Consider the following 16,007-nt stretch of genomic DNA (forward strand, 5'->3'; position numbering starts at 1 on the left):
TTCTCCACTGCCAACCACCCATTAAACCCCTGTTCTCTGAATTATAATTAATGGAATCCCAGAGTGTGCAGGGCCCAACACACATGCTTTGGATACACTTGAGTAGGTTGATGCAAGGGCAATACTTCGAACAAAGAGGCCCAGACCCATAGCCAGTAACATGTTCAAGATGGGCGTTGAGGCAGCAGACCACACCACATAGCAAATCGTCATTCCATCCAATCCAATCCACGTTTACGTTTTAAAGTCTAGTGTGCTTAAAAAAACTAAAGTAATCGTAGAACACACTGCTGCAGACGTAATTTACAGAAATGTTTGAAATCTAGCACTCCCGCCACCTTAAAGCTGGGATTTGGACATCTAAAGACAAAAAAGGCAAAATACGTTAACTGGGTTATTTCTGCTGCAGTAAAACAAGCTTGAAAACAATAACGGGAATCTTCAATGTTTTCCCCAAGAGATTTAGCCAAAAGCATTTTACCGAAAAGGAGCTTAAACATTTCTGCAGTGCAAGTACCCTGGTTCCAGATCCAGCGGTTTGTGTAAGGCCTCTCAGACGTGTTTTCTGCTCCGTCATTAGCAAACGGCCTGGCCTTCCCTTCTCTCACAACAAATCTGCTGAATTAGATCATCTTTCTCTGATCACCTCCCCCTACAGGCTGTTCCCGAGCATGCTCAGCTCCGTCAGTCACTGCCATTTCATAACTACATTGTTTACAGGCACACGCCGACCTGCCATCTTCACAACGGAAACAATAACGTGTCACTTGCCGGATGAGGGGTGTTCCTGCACTCAAAGCTCACAAATGTGCCCCAATTAAGCGGCTTTAAGGTCATACTAGGAGGTATACTTTCGAGCATTTGTGGCCAGTGACTGCAACAAAGACCAAATCCCACATGGGAGACGTGCAAATGAAACGGGGCTGGAATTGGGTACGAGAATGTAAACCTACATTTTAACTTATCTTCAGTGGACGAAAAAGCCAAGACCACGCACTGAGGCGAATTCTTTGAGAAAAAAAAAAGGAAACAAAGAATGGAATATTATTTACTTTAACAATGGATAGGGGAACAGATAACATCGGATGTACATAACCACCACAATAGTCGTAAAATGATAAAGTTAGACTGGAGAAGTGGCTAATTGCTCAAGAGTATCTGCTCGTCCACCATGATGAACGCGTGGATGACATTTCTTGTGTCCATTTCCACACTTACTGGAATTCTACTCTGTGTGCCTGCGTTGCCAAGAGATTTATGGAGAGGGTTTGCAAGAGAATCTGTCCAAAACCTCCATTGTGTTTCAGTCCAGCTGGCGCCCCAGGTCGATAACAAATACGATGTATGGCTTTCCTGCTCAACCACAACAAATAACTAAGGCATTTAAAGCAGTGAGCTGGTAATTTTTTTTAAAAAGCACTTTCATTTCTTTGTCCAACCACTCAAAAGTCCATTCGATTACTGCTAGTTGACGAATGTTCTTTCATACAGCGTGCTTGCCAACTGCTGTAGTCTGTACCGTCTGTTATGGCATTTATCAGTGAAGCTCCATTACCCCTCCCCCGCTCCAACAACACGCAAAGCCCATAGAGGGGGACCGAAGCGCAGTCATGTTCCACACAGACTCTGCTCACAAAATGTGTTGATCTTCCACTACCCAAGAAGAGCCTTCAGTCATTGACAACTGTTCAACGAGTGAGTGAAGGTGGCAAAAAAGCATGGATTGATTTTCAGCAAACTCGTGCAAGGAGCATTGAAAAGTGTCAATGTAGGTACACAAAATAGTGATAGCACCTCTCTTCCCGTCCTCCTTCACATTTCTCTAGGCACTTACTCTATCAAAATTGTCCCTGGACCTAGTATGATGGCAACAAATGTTGATCTCTTCCCCCCTCCCTTTACTTGTCCCCCACCCCGCTCCAGCAGTATCTGAAATGTCGTCAAGCCTAGTACCATAGTCGCTTGTTTTGGTCCTCTCCCTCCTTCGTCCTCACCTCTTGTTAATCTATGGCTCTATCAGAAATATTGTCAGGCCTAGTAGGGTAGTTAATTTCACATTCTTGTTTTTCATGGCCTGTAAAAATGTCATATTTTCCCTTGTGCCCTCCCTTGCTGTGAAGCGCTTTGAAACACATTGTGAATAGGCGCTATATAAATAAACTATCATATCATGCAATATTGGAGAAATACGGTTCACAAAATAAGGCTCCACAACAATGCAGCAATAATTTAAACAAAAAACAAGCGTCACACATGAAAACGATAAATAGAACAAAGCGTCTGTATCAACCCCTTCCAGTAATACACAACTATTAAAGAAATGTTCAAGAGGACCCGGCTTTCAGGAATTCATGGCAGAACGATGAGAAAACCATCATCTAATGGGTACTTCCACACATTTGTCATCGGGGGACCAGGCTCAAGTGTGGAAGAATGTGGACAGTCAGAATAGGAGACTGGTTGCCCTTCCCTTAAGAGCACTGTTTTGCATTTTGCAACCATGTTGTCTAAACATCACCTGTAGTATTGATGTTTTGTTAATCAATGTGCCGGAGTGATGAAGCCGGTTCCTAGGCTTATTTATGTATTGCACTAATACATTTCTGTTGAAACACAAACATGAGTAAATTGATACTCTGCCCAAGTAACCTGAAGCACAAATAATAGCTGACGGTTAGATAATCCGCAAAAGGTGAGCATTGAGTGCTCTTAAGTAAGGGAGGGGTAACCAGAACGATGAGAAACCCATAGGAGAAACATAGCCAACACAATCTATTTCTGTAAAGAGAACTGGCCAAATCATGTGTCCTCACTAATGCAAACTACCAACCAGGTAAACACAAGATACAAATACTAGTCAAATAAAATGTGTGCAACCCATTCAAGAAATTTAAAGGGTTTTCACGTTATGATGGTGTACTATTGCTTCACAAACTAATACATCTGAATCCTGCATGTTAGGAACAGCCAGCTGCCTTCAGATCTTTAGACCTTCGCTTCTCTATTTGAGAAACACTCATCTAACAACTGTGCCAAATACACTTCACGATCAGCACAAGGCAAACAAAACTACTCTTCTGTACAAATAAAAAAAAACACAGCTAATAACACAAATTTAAGACTATGTCACCAAAAAAATAGAAAAGAAAATTATAAAGGGCATAAGTTAACCATTATGTATTTAAGAAAAAGCCCCACATTAAAACGTGTCCTGCAAACCCCTGTAGGTCCACGCCTAAAATGTCATAGGTGACCTCAGGAAGGCCACAAGATACAATACCAACAAGGCAAGGATAGGAGCGGCAAGTGCAAACTTCCAATCTAAAGGACTGAGGCCCTGCTGGACCAGATTCTTTGTTCCACCCGCCTCTGAACCTCCGTCTGTACGCATACAGGACCTAAATGTACTAGTTCCAGTTTGTCTATACTCTCCCTGTCCCCTCCCCCTCCCCAGCTTGTTCTCAACTGCACCACTTCATGCACTTGCACTAGGAGAAACGTCAGTCGTAGTATGCAAGTTTTTCTGTTTAGATCATTCAGAATCTTCAAGGCCCAAGAATGATTACTGTATTCCCTCGTAACCTTCCCGCCATGAAGCGCTTTGAAGTACTTCACCTGAGTATAAATGCTATATAAATAAACAATAAATAAGCTTTACTACAACAGGTTTTGGACAGAAATTATCTGGCAAACAAAGACTTTATTCAACAATTAGAAAATGCATACTGTTTTTGTGTCTGTAGGGGCACAGCCATAGGTATATCCTTCTGCCATTTCTGATCAAACTGAAACCCCTGAATGTAGTAGATGGTTAGATGTTTGTGCTTAAAAATGCAAGGAGTTTTCAGTCAAAGTTATTGCAGGTTCAAGCTTTAGGGTGAACCCCACAAAGGGATGAATGTTCACCTCACGCATCCCATAACCAGAAAGCCACGACAAAAAAAGTAGAAAAGAAGAGCAAGTTACTTACCCGTGGTAACTTTCTTTCGACTGGATGTTACCCCCACGTATTTCTCATTTTAGGTTATCTCCATATCCAGGTTTAGCTGCTCAGGAAACATTTTTCAGCAGGGGCGCAGCAATGTTTATCCACTCGATGTCCCTCGAGGGCCTCAGTCTCGGTGTTGACGTCATCGATGGTATAGAGCACGTTCGGTGACCATTGGATTCAGTTTAATTTTTTACGTGTATTAGTTTATCCTAGGCCCGACATCTACTCACCTTAAAAGAGCATAAACTGCAATGACATGGAAATTCTACTGCGGCGTAGGCTGGGAGGGGCAATGAGGAATACGTAGGACGAATATCCAGTCGATAGAACGTTACCATGGGTAAGTAACTTGTTCTTCAAATGGATCGTGTCCCTCTACGTAGTCCTCCTAGGATCGACTCCCAAAGCAGTATTTGCATCTTTGGAGGAGGAGTCAGAATTTACAGTTTCCAATTAGAATTTTGGGGTTACTTATTGGTCTGTATGTACAGCATGTACCACTGCCTTCCCAAAAACACCTTCCCGGCCTGAGGAAAAGTCCATACTATAATGCTTGGTGAAAGTGTGGACTGAGGACCATGCAGCAGCTGCACAAATATCCTTAATTGGGACTCCTCTAAAGCAGAGGAAGTAACCATTCACCTGGTTGAATGTGCTCCGAGACCCTAAGGAGGATCATTTACAGCCCATCTGTAGCATTCAGAGATTCCTAGCATGATCCACCCAGATAAAGTTTGTTTTGAGAACGCCATACCCAACCTATGGCCTGTGCAGCCAACAAAAAGTTGATAGTTTTTACTTTTCAACAATGTCTACATTAAGACAAGACTAAGTGCACGTTTCGTTTTGCGTCAAGCCTGTGTAGCCTCTCCTCTTCCTTTCAAGGATGAGGTGGGGATAGAAATAAGATCGAATGATTTGAGTTAAATGAAACTCAAACCATTTTTGGTAGAAAGGTAGGTTTAACCTTAAGGACCATCCCTAAAAAAAAGACTTTATGGGGGCTTGCAGGACAAGGCTTGAAGTACACTTACCCTACGGGCTAATTTAACAGCCACTAAAAGGATGTCTTTAAGGTTAACAATCTTAAAGGACAGGAGTGAATAGGCTCGAATGGCGCACACATTAGGAATTTCAGAACTAGGTTGAGATCCCAAACCAGGACCGGCAGAAAAACATTAGTCAATCCTTTCAAAAACTATATAACCAGTGGAACCTTGAAGAAAGATACCACTTCAAAAGGAGCGCTCGAGAATAAATAGCACTGCTAGATACCCTTTAATTGCATCAATCTGGAGCCCCAGAATGGCCAGGGGCAGTAAAAAGGATAACACCATGGGTGTACTGCATGTAAAAGGATCCACATTCTTAGCCCTGCACTAGCTGCAGCATTTGTTCCAACGACAGCAGTATAAGGATTGTGTTGCTCCATTAAGTCATCTGGGAGGTCCCAATCCTTGTACCTTAGCCTCTCAGAAACCATGCATGAAGGTTGAGAGTCTTGACCTCTGGATGGAGTATCCGACCCTCTTGCGAGAGAAGGTACTCTCTTTGTGAAAGACGTATTGAGTGCAGATTGACGTGTGCAGAAAGTCTGGGTACCACCTCCTCCTGGCCCAATCTGGGGCAATTAGGATCATGGATTTCCCAAACTTTCTCAACCTCCTGATCACATGAGGAATGATGGGGACTGGAGGAAACGCATACAGGAGTGGAAGCATCCAGTCCACTACGAACGCGTCCCCTAGAGCTACTCTTGGAGCAAATTCCCTGAAGCAAAAACACTTTGCACTTCCGGTTGACACTAGTTGCAAACAGATCCACTTGAGGGATTCCCCAAAGGGTGAGGTTCTCTTGAAGGACTTCCTGAGCTAGATCCCACTCGTGGGAGACTGCTCTGCCTGCTCAGAGTGTCTGCCGCCATATTCTACTCTCTGGCTAGGTGAACTACTGATCGAGAGATTCCTTCTTGAATTGCCCAGAAGGGGTGCAGCATTGCTTCTCTGCACAGTGGTAGTGACCCTATGCCTACTCTCTTGAGGTAGTACATGGCCACTGTGTTGTCAATCATTATCAGGACATTCTTTCCCCATACAGAAGTCAGAAAGGCCTTCAACGCTAGTCTGATTGCCCTCAGCTCCAACAGGTTGATATCTAGTTTGGACTCCGATGGAGACAACCGACCGCTGATAGATTGTTGGTGTGGGCTCCCGACCCCATGAGTGAGGCGTCCGTTGCTACTGTTATCTCCGGCTATGGTTGACAAAGATTCTCCTTTTAAAAAGTTGTCCTTGCAGGCCCACCACAGAAGGTCCTGTGCGACTCTGCTCAGAAGCCAAAGGCGGTCTAACATCCCATCTGAAAATTGGGACCATTGAGTCCTGAGGGCCCATTGAAGGGATCTCATTCTCAGGCAGGCCCCTGGCACCAAGAAAATGCAGAATGCCATGATGCCAACCAACCTCAAAACAATCAAAGGCCAGAAGATGAGGGGCACTCTGGAAATTGGTCATCTGTAGATGGTCTTGGGCCCTCAGCTCGGTTGGTGAGGCTTTTCCAAAGGAAGAGTCTAGAACAGCCCCAATTAATCGGATCCTTTCAGATAGTATCTTTCTATTCTTAAAGTTGAGGGAGAAGCCCAGTCTGGAGGGAGTGACAGGCGGCGCGGACATAATACAGGGCCTATTCAGGGAAACGTGCCGTGATCAGCCAATCGTCCAGATAAGGGTAGACATGAATCGCCCCTCTCCCGAGACTCGCTGCTACCTACGCCATCAACTTGGTGAAAACCCTTGGGGCGGAGGTCAGCCCAAATGGCAGAACTCTAAACTGATAAGGAGAACCGCCAACTGGTACTTTGTGCTTGTGATGGATTGGCACATGAAAGTAAGCATCCGGAAGTTCCAATGATACCCTCCAGTCCTAAAGCTGGAGGACCTGAAGGTTCTGAGAAGGTAGGACCACCTTGAACTCGTCCTTCCTGAGGAACTTGTTGAAGTATCTTAAGTCCAAGATGTGTGTCAATCATCCGTCCTTCTTGGGGATTACAAAGTAGGAGGAGTACCAACTCTTGTTCCTCTCTGCTACAGGTACCGGTTCTATAGCACCTTTCTCTTGCAGGGTCAAAATGTCCTCCATAGGAGCAGATCTGGAAATTTCAAAGAGCTGCTCCGCGGTGGATGATCCTGAGGCCTTTTTCAAACGTGAAGGCAGTAACCATGGGCAACGGTTTCCAATGCCCATGCATCGGAAGTAATACCCCGTCATTCTTTCAGATGCTGCAAGAGTCTGCCTCCCACCAGTCTTGTGGAGAAAGGCCTGAGGTTTTGATGGGGCTGATGCAGCAGCTGAGGGTAAAGCAGCAGTTGCCTGGGTGGTCTGAGCACCTCTTCTCCGCCCACCATGCAGTAATCTTCTCTGACCTCTAATTCAACAGTCCTCTCCCAACTGAGGAGTAATAGCGAAATGACCTGCCGCTCTAAGTTGTACCAGTGGAGCGAGATGGTTGTGGCTGTCCGACTGCAGCATCAATGGATTTGGCTGCTGTTGGAGGTCTGCAGCTTCTCCAGGCCCCAGTCAGCTTTTCTGTCAAATAAATGTGTGACGTCAAAGGGCATGTTAAGAAGTCTAGACTGCACACCTGGAGCAAAACCAGACTCTCTACCAGGCAAATCTGTGCATTACAGTGCTAGCCACCATAGCCCTTCTGATACTGTCAGCAGAATCGAGACCTGCCTGGAGGGATTCACACATTGCTTCTTTCCCATCCTTGACAATGTTTAAGAAGCCGTCTCGTTCTTCCCCTTCGGGAATATGCTCCAAAATTTCGATGAGTTGGATGCTTAGATAGTAAAGGTCATTGCTTGATGCGTGGTACTTGCTTTTCAGCTTTTTGTTCACTGCAGGAATTAATTATGGTGTCTCCCAATCGTCAACTCTTCTTTGTAAAGCTACATGGAAAGTAAGAATAGGGTCCTCCGGTGGTCCCTTATCTAAAATATCAGTGGGGTCTTCCTGCTCAAAAACTCGTGCAGGCCTTTTCCATTCCAAGCGATAGCTTTCGCGGAAAAACAGAACTGAAGCTGTGCACTAAATACCATCGATGACGTTGACACCGAGACGAGACCCTTGAGGGACACCCAGTCGACTGGCATCAATGTCCAGCGCCCCCTGCTGGAAAAAAAAATCTGGAGAAGCTAAAGCTTGATATGGAGTTATCATAAGATGAGGGATACGTGGGAAGACAATCCATTCAACACTTCAGTTAAAGGAGAGCACTTTAGCACCATCTGCCGAGACTCATCAATTTAAGTACACAAGTGTTAGGAAAGATTTCTTATTTGGGGGTCATTTTCCTTCCATGTGGCAACCCCTAAACTTTTTGCTGTTTTCACCATGATCTAGACTTTGCCAGAGAAGTGCAGCCTTCTGCCGCACTCCTCTGGGCTTTCGCTCCATTCTTACGGGGAAACTGACATGCCCTTAAGACAGTCAGTACCAGGAAACGCTGTTCTCCGTAGTTTCTTTATCATGTTGCAGCTTTCGCGCAACATGGCACAAGAGGGCACTGTAAGCCAAGTTACTGCTCTCTTGGGTCTCTAGACTTCTACAGGCCCTAGATACTCTCTTTGGATTGTAAATGAACGGTGCAAGTGAATCACGGACGGGATTGGTGGCAGCGATCGTTTGTGTTTTTGAGCTTTTTTTGGCGTTTTAAGCGCGTTTCTCGCACTTAGCCCAAAATGGTGGCCTGGCTCCCAAAATGGCCACACCACAAGGCTCTCTGTCCTGTCCGTTGATCGTCTTGCCCCCTTCACCTCCCCCAGGTTGAGCGGACCTTATTTGGGCATGTACTTTCCCGCGAAACACAGATGCTTTCGCGGGCTTCTACAGGCCTGTGTGTGCCTCCAGGATGGGGGCTGGGATGTCTGGTCCCAATACACATCCTGGGCGCCAGAGAGTCTAGGGTGGTGTGAATGCCTGGGACCCCCGTGGTCCGTGATAAGGTCCACAGATGGTGTGAGTGTTTTATGAGCAGATCTCCCATTGGGTCCCCTCTGTTTTGGCGCGAAGGGAACCGTGAACAAGAGGGGGCTGAAAACGCCACTACCATGTCGATCTCCGGAGTTCTCACGAACAAAGGAATACAGGAGCCAAGTATCCTGCAACCACGAGGCTGAACCGAGGAATCGCTGGTGACCCGCTGAAGGGCTGCTCCTCTGCACTGTCGCTTGGTGAAACCCTTTCTACCTCTGATCGAACGAGGCGGTCTGTACTGGTACTTCGACCCTTGGAATAGTGGGAACTATTCTCGGCATCTTCACCATCTCCTGCACGTAAGCCTTTGGAAGTGTCCCTGGGCCATCCAGCAGACGGACCAGCCTACCCAGGAGTCTTGCTCTGTAACCGCCGTCAGGTTGTGTTGTATTACGAGTCCTTGTCACCCTCACATGATTCATACACTTGGCATTCCCAGGTCTGAAGTGAGTAGTGTACATTTGGCTGAAATACACACGGCCGCTCCATTGCCCTGCTGTGGTAACAAACTGTGCGGGTTCACTGCATTTGGGACGCCGTCAACTCAACTTCTGCTGCTGCGGAATCTACACGACGACGAGCCGTCCCCTGCTCCCATCTGAACCTGCCAGCACTGAAACCGACGCGGAGAAGCCTGGGTCTGCTTGCATCGGGGACCGGTGAGTAGCATCGCTAGGAACTTGTCGCCCTCCTGCAAGAGCCCATAGCTTTTCCCCCGCTGTGTCTAACAGCACGCCTTTCCGTACTCGCGCTCTGCTTCTGCCCACAGTGGAGGCTGCGCTTGAGTCGCCGAGCTCTGTTCATCTTCATTTGTTCACCGAACTAAACTGCCTGATTCCCTCGAAGAGACTCCCCTTTTTGCCCGTTGGCACCAGCGTGTGCAGGTACTTTTGAGCACAAGGCTCCACTCTTCGTAGGGCTTGGACTTCCTTTTAGTTAGGTGCCTCTGGAGGCGGACTGGGTCTAATTATTATTCGCACTGCCTGTTTTCCTCCCCATCTAAGTGGTCTACACATTTCGTGCGTCTAACTCGTTAGACTCATTTGTATATATATTGTATTGGGTTGGTATGTGTTGGTCTACTTGAGTTTTATTGTGATTTCTCGCTACGGTCAATGTTACAAAGGCCTTGTAATAAATGTGTATATATTTTTAATATAACACCTGCTTGGAGTAATTTGTAAGTGTCCTTGCTTTGTGTGCTCATTGCGGGCCTTCAGTCACCCTCACCCCTCTTGAGACCTAGTCTTGACCGCCGCGATCGCTACCCTGATTGGTCTGGCTTGTCCAGAGGTTACCCTGTTCCAAGAATCTAGGCTGGCCTTCTGAACCTCTGCCCCTCCAGGACAGAGTTTAGAAATCCGTCTTAACAACAAGCAGCACTGGCACTTTCAGAGCTACATTACTTAAATGTGCTGCTGGTTAATAAAGGTGATCCTCTCCAATCCCTCACACATGAAAAATGGTGTTCACATTTTTCAACATTGACCATTCCGACCACCACAATATCTTTTTCGGTCCACAACTGCAGACCAAGAAATGAAAAAAAACAATTGTCCTTATGAAAGAGGCACTTGATAGGCACCTTTTTCTTCGTTAGCATTTCGGGTACATATCAGAACTATCAGAAACAGAAAGGTTTCATCCATTGGCAGCAGATTACCAAGCCATGTAATGGAATACATTAGCTCTACGGGATGTACACGATTTGGTTTGTCGCTTAAAGTGGAGACATCCCAGCTTTACAGCCCAGTTCGAAAGAGGCGCTTTGTTCAAGGGTGATGAGGCAGAGACAAAGCTGTAAGTGTTGTGGCCGGATTTCAGAATTTCTAAAAAGAATATCAATAAAACTGAGTTACAGGGTGCAAAGCACCCAAGAGACTGATCAACAAAATAAAAACATGGAGGGACTAAATTAATTTGGAGCCTTCAACTGTCCCAAACCACTCTAGAAGGTGTTCCCCAAACCAGCAAGGAATCTTCTGAAAGACAAACTGCAGCCTACCCGTGCCACTGTTGTGCTCTCGTGTTTATTCAGATATCGTGCCCCTCCTTTCCTTCTTCATTTTTTACCCAGCAAGAGCCTTAAATCGGAACCTTAAAAAAATAATATGACAGATGGAATATAGCGCCGTGGATACCCAGCTTACTGTACCTGCTAGGAGGCTGTCGTTCTTTTTTTAAGCAAGACTGGGCTGACATCCAGAGCCTCGTCAACAGTGATTCAATAGTTTAGCTCATGTGACACAAGCTCCCTCTACTGAAAGAGCATGCTCAATGGAGGCCATTTAACAGCTCTCGGCAGAGCTGGAGCCAAGCCATTTCACAAGCTGACTCAGAGCTTCCACTGGAGGAGCTATACTGACAATACATGGCTTCAATACAGGCTCCAAATTGGTGAAAAAAACACAGTCAATAACGATAACCTGTCAACACTGCAACATGACGCAAAGACGAAAACGCAGAACAATCCTGCAAGAGGCACCCTTTAAACGAAATTCTATTTCTTGGGGATTTCTTTAGGGCATCTGCCCACATTTAACATAATTTGGAACCCATAGCGCCGAAGAGAGAAATCTACATTTCCATTTGTCCTCCCGAAGGGACAGCTGTACACAAGTTAATAATGTAATGTGAAACAGATGTATAAAATATTACATTTTGGAAGGTTGGCTGCAGCTGCTTCCACGGATGAAAGGCAGTTGAGATTCTTGAAGATTGAACACCCCAAAAAACAAGATCACGTCTCTTCCAAAAATAGATTTAATGTATTCCTGTCAACTCAAGTGCGGATAGCTCTTTCACCCAGCCAATTTGTTAAATGCATCTGATCGGCTCTAGCTAGGCAGGTGAATCGCAGCCTGTCAAAGACACATTCCAATGTATTGCACATTAAACCAAAAACACTAATTGCAACTGCGAAATGCAGTGAATATATTTCTATGGAAAGTGCCCGTCTCCTCGGTAGACCATTTGTAAACCTTCACCAGCTGGAAGGTATGCAAAGGAGAAAAGGCAAATATTTAACTGATATAGAAGCACTCCGATTTTTCGCTAGTCTGTGCACAACTCTAAACAACATACCATCATGGGTGTCATCAGAAATTAAAAGTGCGTGGGTGGGGTTCAATACCACGCATGCAAACATCTGCAATAGTTTTGGCACAATATTTGCAAGAGGACAGCATGTCCCAGCAGCATTAAAACAAGCCATGACCCCCTCAACATCCCAGCGGCCGTTCTTAAGGTGGCAAATGGCAATGCCTCCAGTAAAGCAAATTAGGTCACAGTCCATACACATGGTTATGATGCACAGAGCCAACAGTAAAGCAAAAAAACAATGGTTTTAGATTTGCAAGTGTCAATACATTTAAAGATCAATTATGATGTAGTACAATAACTATTTACAGCGGCATCCAACGCGTCTCAAGCTTGTGATTTCCACAAGCTTATCAGATCTTAAAAACTGCAGTTGTATACTATTCAATTAAAGCTTTGTGAAGCAAAGCAATAAGCTTCCCAAAATGCTTCGATGGGATTGTGTGTGTCCACGCCCCAATCTACCAGGATACTTTTTTTGGTCCATCAGTGCACTGCAGGATGACTAATTGAGAAAGCTCGAGGGAGGGGACTAGGTACCTTCCAATTACTGACTGCCTATAGTAAATCCTCGATTTGAATGAAGGCATTGCAAAGAGGAAGGGATATCAACCCTAAAATGCACCCTTAACTCAGCAAAGTAAAATAATCAGGGTTACTTGATTCAAAGGTTTACTGGGAAGCCTCTTTGCCAGATCCTCCCAGCTCTATTCTTTGTTCCACAATTTTGCTAATGCTCCATTCTGCAGCGATCGAAGGTCACTGGAGTCAACCTAACATAAGCATAGCACAGGGGCAACATGCTGGTCTTGGAAGGAAGACCACACAGAGGTTTGAATCCCAGATGGATGCTTAGAAACAAAACCCCGGTATTAAGTGCATTATAAAAAAACAAATAAAAAAAATACTAAAAAAAATTAGGCATTCATGGCGAGCGACACCATGCAATGGTTAAAAAACATGCAATAACGAGCACCAAACGATGGCTGCCATTCAAATGAGCTGTTCCACATTACAGTTATGTGCCCTATAGTCCATTGGATTTAGTGAACGTAAATACCTTACACAGGCAATATTACTCAGAACACATTTAACTCAGTAATCTCTAAATGCCTCTGAAAAGATCAGATAATGGTATGCATGTGTGACCTAATCTGTGATCCTGCTAATATTTAAAACATTTGAAAACATTTCGTTAACACTCGTGAGACGGAATGAGTCACAATATAGAGCAAGTAACCTCCGCATGCTGTATGAATTCCCTAGGGGGAAACAGAAAATCCCATCATCAGAGATAGGTCATCTCCCTCAGGTTAAAAATAACGGCAATAAATGCTGTGGCTCTTGCTTTTCATATCGCCCTTCCACTTCTTGCTAATTATTTATTGAGCAATGTATGAAGAGTAAACACAGTACAGCACATTTCGGATGTGAGGAAACAAGCAAAACCGTTCAGTAAAAGAAACCATGTCCCGCAGACAACCTGGCGTCAATCATTTCACGATGGTGTTCACAATAATCTATATTGGTCATGATTTTTGCACGAATCTAAGAAGATGTGATAGAAAGTACTAAGGGCCAAACACGTTGAATCGCATTTCAAATGGCATGGCTGAGTGCCACTGGCCATAAGCCTACATTGTAAACAAAGCTACGGCTCATAGACGGACATTCACAGACAACCATACACCAAGAAAAAAACAATCTGCATGTATAGAGGGTCATTTGCCCGCACGAAGATGATGCTGGATTGTTTCACTAAGAATTGCTCTACACTGGTTATTTGCCTTGCACTGTCATTTCCCTGCAAGCAAGGCTGCTTGCTCTTCCCTTGAACGTGCATGTAAAATAGGCTCTGGAAAAGACTACATGATCTAGCTCCCTCTATGGGCCTGAACTGAGTTAGCCAAGGAAAGATCAGAGGAAAGCCACCATTTTAGTCCACTATGAGCAGCGTCCATTTCATGGAAAGCAGTCACTGCACGGGTTGAACACGTTTCGATATTGCACGCATTGACACTCCCAGGAGCACTCCTCTGCATCATATTACGGCGACATGACAGTGGGTGCTCTTTTTAAACGGAAGTTCTCTAGACCTGTACACGTGCATACATTATTCCTAACCCCCATTTAGTTATGTTTTCATATATTTAGGGAATTCACTTTTTGGGAGGAAAAAAATCATTTTGGAACAAATATCTGACGTGCAATTAAAGCAGCCACTTGTCTCTGGATTCCTTTATAAGGGGAGCTGGACCTTCGTTGTGCCCAAGGGGAGGCATACATAAAACATAGCTCGGTTGGAGGAATCTAAGTTATAAGTAACAAAATATGCGCACGGCTGTCAATACACCTTGCAGCAATGTATTTATGACCTAGACAATAAGAAAGAGCAGCATTTGTGGAAAGAAGTTACCGCACTGCATTGCATCTACCAACTTTAAAGAAGACATGCGTACACGGCCAGCTCCTTTTAAGCGTGAAAAAAGTAAGCGTACCTTTTTGAGCACTCCACCAATCTGCCTTTTTTAATGGTCAACAGTGCCATTTACTCTTTTAGATTGCACTGAAACTACCAACACACACTAAGTATAGAACACCATCTGTTAAGGATAGCGGAAACAAAATTAGCACAGGGTACACAAAAGCACAACCAACTTTGACCAGCTTCAGCACTTGGCAAACATTGGGTGTTCAAATTTTTATAACATTCTAGAAGACAGGTCTATGTTACTAAGAGCAGCAAGGTGGAATATTTAACATCTTGCCTACATTTGGAGGGCGGAGGACTTTGTAAATATACCTCTTCAGGAACAGATTTGTAGAATTTGGAAAAACAAGAGGTATTGTTGAAACTATTAAACATTTAATAGTGGACTGTGCAGTACTGATTTGTCTGAGGTGCCACTACATGGGTAATTATGATTGGATGAATTCTGATGTACTGAGTATGGTATGGAATACATTAATGAAGGTGTATGATCAATTGAATATTTTTAGACTAATCAAAACGTATGAAATAATGAAAGCTGGAATTGTGAGTGGGAGGTTATATTTTTCCCCACTTAAATGTAAAAAGTATTGTATGTATTGTATAAAGATCATGTTGACCAAATGTACAAATACATTTTTTTAATCCCTTTTTCCAACTTATTAACGCTGTTCTGTATGCCAGATAAACTGCACGATGCAGCTAGGAGCACAATAAACCGTGAGATAGGCCAGCTCCCACAAATCCCCCCCCCCCAACCCCCAACTGCATCTGAATAGGTCTGGATCGTACAGTGTTAAAGATACATCTGCAAGAAGAGTCACTGACTGTGCCAACAGCCTTAAAAGAACGTATGAAAAAAAACTTAAAATGGTATTTTGGCAAAGGCTGGATGGTCCATCACATGTAAAGAGAGTACAAATAGACATTTTAAACCAGGATTGACCAGCAACGCAATAACTGCCCTTACCTTTGCAACAAGCCTGTAAAAGGCAATTCTACAGCCTAAACTTGGGAGCTGCGATTCAGTGGTCTTCAAACTGTGGAGCTGGCACCACTTTGTGGGCAGAAGCATTGTGGGTGCGAGGCTCTTTAAAAGTAATTGTTTTTAATATAATATATAATAAGTTGTTTACACTCAAAGGAGGGCACAGTATGAGAAGATTTGAATACCACTAATGTAAGGTAAAGAAAGGAGTTCAATTCAATGGAACTGTTCACAAACCAGAGCTCGAAATTAACTTAATTGACATCTTTCCAACATTCTATCCAACGAACTCCTAAAATGGGACGAAAACAGTAGTGGCTTTACTATGTCAATGTTTCTCAAGATTTAGAGGGTGTGTCTGAAGGTGTCTGCCTGGAGGAGCAATTAAAAAAGTGATGAAT

At 44.3% G+C, this 16,007-nt stretch overlaps 1 protein-coding gene across 13 annotated transcripts in view; it reads right to left on the minus strand.

Annotated features, from left to right (window-relative positions):
• Nucleotides 1–16,007, minus strand: part of EHMT1 (euchromatic histone lysine methyltransferase 1) — a 2,375,011-nt gene that overhangs the window by 1,985,835 nt on the left and 373,169 nt on the right. Inside the window, exon 1 of one of the 13 annotated variants that reach the window (XM_069609708.1) lies at nt 518–639. The exons of 11 other annotated variants lie outside the window; for them this stretch is intronic. The gene's annotated coding sequence lies outside the window, so the exon portion shown is untranslated. Of the gene's footprint in view, nt 1–481; nt 640–16,007 lie in introns of those variants that run through there. One more of the 13 variants, XM_069609709.1, reaches the window with a different exon arrangement.

This window comes from Ambystoma mexicanum, chromosome 8 (assembly GCF_040938575.1).
Source record: "Ambystoma mexicanum isolate Mex_15411 chromosome 8, UKY_AmexF1_1, whole genome shotgun sequence".
Lineage (NCBI taxonomy): Eukaryota > Metazoa > Chordata > Amphibia > Caudata > Ambystomatidae > Ambystoma > Ambystoma mexicanum.